The 9,306-nt window shown below is 32.5% G+C and overlaps 1 pseudogene; it reads left to right on the top strand.

Moving 5' to 3' along the window:
* The first annotated feature begins 211 nt into the window (after window positions 1-211).
* On the top strand, window positions 212-8,617 carry LOC113693499 (beta-glucosidase 12-like; annotated as a pseudogene).
* Window positions 8,618-9,306: the final 689 nt, after the last annotated feature.

Here is a 9,306-nt window from a genome sequence, read left to right as displayed (position 1 = left end):
ATTGCAATCACTTCAAATTCCTTTCTCCATCTAGCTACCATATCAAAGAAACTAGGCAACAACATAGGAACCCTAGAAATTTCCCAAAACTTCAGAGATAAACTAAGCATGAGCTCCTCAAAAATCGTCTCACAAACTTTAAGTACAGGTATCAACTGTCCCTCAAAAATGAATTTATTCTTCATTTTCCATAAGTTCCAACAAATCAAAGATGGAAAAGGTTTGACGATATACCTAAGGTAAGGGCCAGTAAGTAGTCAACCACCAATTAATTAACTTATGTCTTATGATAGGGTGTAAATTATTATTAAATTTATGATTATTTTCTCCTTTTATTCTTGCCAAATATTGTTTTAATTGTTAGATTTCACTTACATCCGGAAGTTTCCTAATTCGAGCCAAATACCGAAGAGCCTTTGGTGGAAAATTTAGAAATCATTTTTTTAATTGTAGGAATTAATGAGGGAAACGTGAGACATTATATTTGGCAATTTCTTTCTTTTATTAAAAAAAAAGATGTTTCATTAGTAGTGGGATACACGAAGTAGGAAACTGGGGAGAAAAAAACAGAAGGCCGAATTCCCGTTGGATTGATATTTCAGCAATAAGTAGAAGTGTGAGTGACTAGTCACGGAACTAGTCACTTAGATTAGATCCTTATCTTTGCTTTGGTTGGCCACATGTCTTGGGCTTTCTTTCATAGCATCACATTGGGAATGTTCTCAATAATGAAGAACTAATTTTCTTTTTCTAGCCAAAGAATAACAAAGGGCTTGGTTCATCAACATCTGTGAGATCTAATTATTTTTATTAATTTCTTTTATTCGTTAATATTTGTATGTTTTCTGGTTTAATTTCTCACAATTGTTAGTTATTTAGATATCAAAGGCGCCAGATATTTAATTCAATCTAACAAACTATTATCAATTAGGATAGTTAAATCTGTAATTCTTTAATTGTCTTAAATTAGTGACAACTAATGTGATTGCGGCCACAAGATATACAATCTAATTTAAATAAACTCTGGTAGTATGTTTATTGATTAGAACAGGGTTTTTCTAATTTTTAATGCAAGCAAGAAATTATAGGTAAAATTGCAAATGGCAGTAATGGAGATGTGGCAGCAGACTCCTACCATCGATATAAGGTAATGCAAACCAAATCCTTTTGATCAAATAAGTTAATAGTAAAGCTAAAATATCATACATGGAAAAATAGGGCAAAAAATCAACGAGCCCTGCAAAAACTATACCTTATTAAAAAAAGAAAATTCAGTTATTTTTGTTTATTTACGTTGGCTACAATCGTTGCCACAAAAAAAATAAAAATTGAAGTACGTCTACAATGCTATCTTTCTCTTGTGACAGGAGGATATCAAACTCTTGAAGGAAATGAATGCAGATTCTTATCGCTTCTCAATTTCTTGGCCTAGAGTAATACCTCGTAAGGCTTCACTATGTAATCCTTTATCTAGCGACAGTTTAAGCCCGTTTAGTATCTACCCTGTTTAGCCAAATTGGAATATATTATGTTGTTACTAAGCTATACAATGATTTGCAGATGGCAAGATTAGCAAAGGCATAAATGAGAAAGGAATTGAGTACTACAATAAGCTCATAGACAAAATTCTAGCTTATGGTACATAAAAATCCAATGCTTTTTAAGACCATATGATCTTTGATCATTTGGTTGTGTTCATCTAATTCAACATCTTTGAAAGTTCAAATGCATAGGTTTACAGCCAATTGTGACAATTTTTCATTGGGACTTGCCCCAAGCCTTAGATGAAGAGTATGGAGGCTTCTTGAGTCCTAAAATTGTGTAAGCCAAGATCCCTCTTCCCATAATACTAGGGATAATTTCAGAAACCTCCCCTGAAGTTTCTGATAATTGTAAAGACCTCCCCTCAAGTTTATTAAATTACACCTACCTTCCTTACTTTTACTATTTATATAACAATATAGTTCAAAAGGCTATTTTTTTCTCAAAAATCCTAAACTACCCTTTTTGGACAAAACTAAAACAAAAATTATTTTGCCAATTGCTTTCTTTCATATTTTAACCAAACCCACTACACTAACAAACTAGCCTAACAAATAGTCATAAAATTGTTACTCCCAAAGCACGTCTTAAATACAAAGAAACTCTCTTTCCATACCGAAACCACAATCAACAATTGTCAAGTATAAAAAGAAATATAAATGTACTTATTAATATCTTAAAAAGTTTTTTGGATAGATAATAGATAAATTAGCAAATTTATCAATTTCAGTCCCTCTTCCTCTTTTGGCCAATGATTGCATTATTTATTCCATTATTATTGTGTACCTCTTCATTTCCTTTGAATTTGACCATGAAATCAGATTTTACTTCAATCATCAAATCTAATTCCTCAACTAAACTTGTGATTTGACAATTCCAAAGAGAAGAAACAAGGAATAGGAATATATAGTAGTGTTTGAGAGATCACTTGTGATGTGATTGTCTGCAATTATAGGCAATGGTTGGTGGTAATTTGACAGCGAGTTATAGAAGAAAAAGGTTGATGGATGAGAAAGGAATGATAGTAAGTGAGAGAAAATCATCGTTGGCTATAACTTGTAAATATGATAGTCCAAAATGTCAGGTTTCTTTTTCTTTTTTTTTTTAATCTCATTTCATTATACTATGAATTATTTATTAAGTGAAGGTCATTATAGTCATTTTATTGTGACAAGGGAGGTTAGTATAATTTGTAAAACTTGAGGGGAGCCGAGTGAAATTGTCATAAATCTCAGTGGAGGTTTGTGAAATTAGCCCATAATACTACTATCACAACCTAATTGATATTAATGAACTCTAAACATGGGTGATAATTTAGTCTAGAAGTGATAACAAGCAACATATACAGCACTAAATAGTTTATTTTCCAAAAAATGGAAAACGAAAAAAGAGAAAAATATAGACATACATAACACGATCTAGTTTATTTTTGTCATAGCAAAAGATGCGGGGTGCATTGTAACTGCTTTTCCTCACATTTTGATAACTACGCTACTGCTTAAAGAATGCATTTATCATGGTGAATTGCAATTTTGTTTTTCAAAATTTGCACTCTGACCAAATTTGCTTCCCAAAATTTCAACAAAAATAAATCAAAATTCTTGGTGTTTCTAATTTTTACCAAATTTATCCTCAACGCTTTCTAGAAATAAAAAATAAAATAATTTGATCTGTAATATTCGCACTTTTGACAAGAGAGCATGCTTATTGTCCGCACAACTTACTTTACACCTATAATACTTAGGCTCCGTTTGATAAAACTGAATCTGAATTCTGAATTCTGAATACTGAAACAATTAATTTGCTAAATATTAAGCACTGAAAAGAGATATATGAATATCTGAATCTTAATGCTGAACATATTTATACTGTTTGATAAACATTTATAACTTAATGCTTAATAAGTTAAATTGTACAATTTTGCTCTTCTATGTTTTAATCCGAAAAGGAAATAGAACCTATGATTTAATTAGCTTAAAATTGTTAGGTATTGACGAGAATTTTACATATACGTACAAGTTAAAAAAAAAATCGAATTACACCCGTTCACTGCAAGTATACAGATCAACTAGTAGTTTAGGGTATATATATCAGGTCGATCCCACAGGGAAAAGTAAACAATTACCGGTATTACTAAAGCTTCTCTATTATTTAGACTATCAATGAATTATAACAAATTTGAACCTACTGAAATTATACAAAATAACAAATAAAAGCTTCTTAGGTTGTGGTATCCCTAACTACTCATGCAAGTGCTATATTTGGATCATTGAGTACTACATCTAAGCTAGTTATGGTGTAATTTCCTTAAACATGTGAAACCTACTTTCGTAGTGAATCAACCATACTCATAACTAATCCATACCTATTTTCATGGTTATGAACTTAGCTACAAGCTCATTTTTTCAGTAAAATTACATGAAATGAATCACTAAAAACCACATAAGTGCACCTCTACTTTCGTGAGTGTACTCCTTATGTTTAGCACTTCTTGAACTAGTGTTAAATCTCAATTTTTATTGCAGAAACAACACATTAGATAATCACAATCAATGGTACCAGATTAATCATGATTTAAAGAGCCAAAATGCTAAATAACTTGCTCAAATCATAGCAACCAAATAACCAAATAATAAACACTAACAATTATAGAAAGTTCAACCAAACCCAAGTCATAAACTTCAAAGACACATATTAAACACAAAATGCAGAACTTCTATATTAACTAAACTTGGAATCAAGTACAAAAGATAAAGAGTTTGGAAGGAATGTAGCCCTTGTCACATGAGTTCATCTCCTTGCCTTCTTCATCCTCCATCTTCTTCTTCATCTAACTAATAAACAAGAATGGATAACACTCTACTCTATACTCACCTACTGCTACTACTCAGAAAATGCAAGAGCTACATCTCTGCACTCTAAGCTTCTCCCGTATCTCCTCTTTTTAATAGTTTCAAGCTAGAGAGAATTTTCTATCAGAAAATCTGGCTACGTATGGATGCCCTGCTTCTTCCTTGTGTCTCTGCATAAAAGGTGGTAGAAGGGCCTTTTTTTCTCCTTCATGATTTCAACCACTTAGATTTTGTAAAGGAAGTCAAAAGAAAATGTTGTTTTGACTTTCTTTAACTCATTTTGCCTTCCCTTTTGTTACAGAAGCATGTGCCACCGAATTCACTGACTCCAAATAGCTGAAAAATTGTGTGAAAAGTGAGAAAAAACGGCTGTGCCACTTGCAGAAGGGAGAGATAGATCCGAGCCTAGGATCCGAGGAGTGAAAATGGATCCGAGGGATTTCTCTGATGGATCCAAGCTCGGATCGTTTGTACTCGGATACACTCCTCCAGAAGTACAGACGAGGGCTCGGATCTTCCTTGATTCACACGGATCCGGGCTCGGATCTGTGCTTGTATTTTCCACTTTTTCACTTCTTTTCCTTTTTCTTCATTTTTGCTCTTAATTTCTTGTGTCCTTTATCCTCTGGACAATCCTTGCACTTCTTTCAGCTCATGCATGAATTTCATACATCGATATTCCTTCATAATTTCACAAAATTAACGCATTAATCCACTCATTTATCAAATTTTGAACACTTAAACAATATTTAATCAATTATCACCAAAAGAGTTCAAATATGGCTTTAATTTTCTCAAAACATACCAAAAGTTCATGCCAAACTTGTACAAAATATACGTTAAATACTCACTTATCAGGTATGAAAATGACAATATTTATTTTTAAATCAAAGTAATATAAAAGAAGAAATATATTATGGAAAAGTCCAAATATCGGTGCAAATATATTTTTAAATCAGAGTTTGATAAGAAAAGTCCAAATATAAGCAAAAGGAAGCTGCAATAAACAAGTTTTAAATTCACACCAAATTATATAGAAATTGAATTACTTCAATGGAAAAATGTTGACGCTACCTTGGAAATAATGAATTTGAGATCAGTGAATACGGTAGCAATAAAAAAAATTGGGAGGAAAAAAATGACAAAATTATGAAAGAATAGAAAGATGGAAAAAGATAAGGAGTTGAGAGATGTGAGTAGTATGGAGAAATTGTAAAAAAGTCATTAAATAGGGAGAAAATAGAAGTAGAAAGCCATTAGACAGAGAATGTCAGGTTGTTTAATTAGATAAGGATTTTGGATATAAAATATTAGGTTGTTTAATTAGATAAGGATTTGAATGTAATTAACAAACAAGGATAAATTTGGTAGATAAGATAAAGTAGTTGAAGTAAATCTCTTGATTCTTATCAAATTAAGCATTCCGTTACGATTCTTGTACTGAAAAAAATACATACAAATTCAGCAGCACTTAATAAGTTCAGCAGAAAAATTTTTATTTATCAAACACCCAAAACATTTGAATGGCTGAATGAATTCAATTTCAGCACTTTTTTATGTTATCAAACAGACACTTAGTTTTGTTTGCAGAAATCACTTCATCTTTAAAAAAAAAAAAAACCATTATTTTCAAACATTTGCAGAACTATAATGCAATCAATATTGATTTTAAATTGAGGCTCAGGGAATGAATGGCTTTAAAATTGATTTTAAGGACTGCAGATTTCATTATATATTTTTAACTAACATTTACCCGTCTTTTACGTGATTCTCTTAAATATGACAGTCTCGATTATGTCAACGCTGTTTTTTTGGTCAAATCGGAAGCACAAGGACCAAATTTTGTCAATTGTGCATTTTTCTGTTGTTGGTGGAAATTGAAAATATTAGAGACATGAGATTTGATGATCTGTTCAAACTTGAGAGGAAATATTATTGCAGTATTGAAACTTGATGAACAAAAATTACAATTCTTTGGAAAATCATCACAAATCACGTCACAACATATTAAATAGTTAAAAACCACAAATTCTTAAGAAAGTTTGGGAAATCAAATAGTAATCCTTCTTTTAAACTGGGTATGAGACAACTATAGTGGTGCTTTTATTTGGTTTGGTACGGTTGTATTTATTACATTATTTGATATATAATCATACTAATAGTTGAATTCGTTAAAAAAAAATTGATATACAAGAATAAAATATTCCACGTATATCCAGTATAGCAAAATAGGATTCTGCGTACACTAAATATTATAGCAAATATAACAACTGTTTGGAACCGAATAGAAGACGACCTTCACTTGCCCTAGGCTCTGCTTTGGAAAATCTTTTAGCTGCTCTTTTTCTATCAAATTCAGCCCAAGAAATCATTTATCCGCGCATGTATCCAATCAAATGATAGTGTTCTATATACTGTAAGAGTCAGGATGCTTTTGGCTCTTGGATTTGATGACGTTTTATACTTTCCAGAAAGGATTTTCATGACTACGCAAATCTATTGTTTGCGAGGTTTGGTGATCGAGTGAAAGATTGGATCACATTCAATGAACCTTGGACCTTTAGTTCAAATGGTTATGATAGTGGAACCTCTGCTCCTGGTCGATGTTCTGCTTGGATGAATAATAACTGCCCCGGTGAAAAATTCAGGGACAGAACCCTACTTGGTGGCACATCACCAACTTTTGGCTCATGCTGATGTAGTTAAATTATACAGGAGAGTGTATCAGGTTATTGTTGCACTTCTAATTCAAACTAACATAGAATTTGATTGTAATCAATATTGAGTTCCATAATTACTATTACTAATTGAATTGTGCATATGTTTTAGGCTCGCCAAAAAGGACAAATTGGGATTACACTAGTCGCTGAATGGATGGTGCCATTTTCAAATTCACCTCTTGATCAACGAGCAGCCATTCGTGCCCTTGATTTCATGTTTGGATGGTAAGTGTGCCAATAAACGTTTGATGAAGCATATTGCTAACAAAGTATGTATATAAATGACCTTTAAAAAAAAAAAAAAAAAGCCCTTTGGAAAAAAATAAGAAGTTTTTTGGGCCCTCATTGAGGCTTTAGGAAATCGAAGGCTCTCTCGGCTTAAATACAATTAAGTTGTACTAGTTCAACATGATTTTGTCCAAGCATCTAACTTCCAATTTTAAAACTTCACTTGGCAATTTATTATTATTATTATTATTACTTTAACGTCTCTCCAATGGTTACCTAATCTTCCAATGTAAAATTCTCTTTGACCATAGTGTTTTTCCCAATTGGTGCGCAGCCTGCACCCAATGGTGCACCGAATTTAAATAAAAATATTATATGAATGTGAACACTCAGAATTATATTGTTTTTCTTGGTAATAACACCTCAAAACTCTCTTACCGAATGCCAATTGATCACTTGCTTGCTAAACAAGTTACTGCATGTCCAAGAGTTTTTGAAGTCTGGAATAACCTTTATTTTCACCAACATCTTTACAAATTAGATAGCCACATACTATAATTATGTAGGATGTTAACTTCTTGTATTAGTCCCCATTTTAACACTTACCCATAGAAATGCCCCGCGTACACAGATTAATATTCTCATGTAATATTAGGAATGCTTTCTGTTAGAAAGATTAAGGTTTCTTAAAATTTTCATGTTCAACATGAGGAAACGTCTAGTTCTCCTCTTGTAAAGTTACGTCCTGTGAATAAATTTTGGAGTGGTGTCAGTCCCCGTAAATGGGGTTAGTCAAAAAAACAAAAGAGTGCATGCCTACAGAGCTACCACCTATTCAATAAAACGCTACATTCAATGATTACCTTGGCTAGGTATTGACACCTATTTTCTATTGGCATGTGTTACAGGTTTATGAACCCTTTGGTATATGGTGATTATCCCGCTTCAATGAGAATTCTTGTCCGCGACCGACTTCCCAAATTTACACCAAAGCAATCTAAAGAACTGATAGGGTCACATGATTTTCTTGGATTAAATTACTACACAGCTAATTATGCTGCCCATGTTACAACTCCTCCAAATAAGGTGAATTTAAGCTATAGCACAGACGCGCAAGTTAACGTTACAAGTTGGCTTCATATTTATCCTAAAGGGATTTGGGATCTCCTTCTCTATGTAAAAACAAAATACAAAGATCCAATCAATTACATTACAGAAAATGGTACCTGTCAGCATTTTTCTTCTTCTCCTCCTCAGCACTTTGCAGCTCCATAAGTCGTGTACAAACTAGAAATGTTCCCTCCTTCCTCACTCGTCCATTCAAGTAGATTTCCAGCAGTTTTTTTTTTTTCAAGTTGCTCTCCAGTCAAGTTATCAAGTTTCCATTAGATTCAATGGTGAACATACTGTAAGTATCATACAAACAGAACTAAGACATGTGTCAACCAAAATTTGAAAATAAAAGCTGCACTTACACAGCTTACTCTCTCGACAAAGCTAGAGAAATTCTAACAAGAATCACCGCCTTAAAACTCAAGTTTCTCCTTAGAACCCGCATACATGTCACTGTTATTGTATTATAACGAAAGATTAATAGCATGCATAAAGTTTTACATCCAAAAGTTATGAAAAAGTTGAAAAAAAACTCATCATCTTTCTCTCTTGGTCCAAGCTGGAAAAATTCCAGCAAGCATCACTCTTTTGAAAAAAAATCATAACTTGAGTGATAAATGTCAAAAAATCATAAAACTTGGCCCGATGAAATCTACACTCAAAGAACTAACAATCATTAGAAGAACCTTAAAGAGATTCAATTCATAAATTGGTCCAAATTGACCCGCAAACTAATACCACATTCTGGTTTTTTACTTGTGCAGGGCAGGAATTTCAGTCAATTTTGCTGATTTTCTAGTGCATATATAAAATGAACCATAGCTCCAATTTTATACTGTTGGAAATATCTA

Source organism: Coffea arabica, chromosome 1c (genome assembly GCF_036785885.1).
Source record: "Coffea arabica cultivar ET-39 chromosome 1c, Coffea Arabica ET-39 HiFi, whole genome shotgun sequence".
Taxonomy (NCBI): domain Eukaryota; kingdom Viridiplantae; phylum Streptophyta; class Magnoliopsida; order Gentianales; family Rubiaceae; genus Coffea; species Coffea arabica.
Note: the sequence above shows the minus strand (reverse complement) of the source record. Positions and strands in the feature narration are given on the sequence as shown.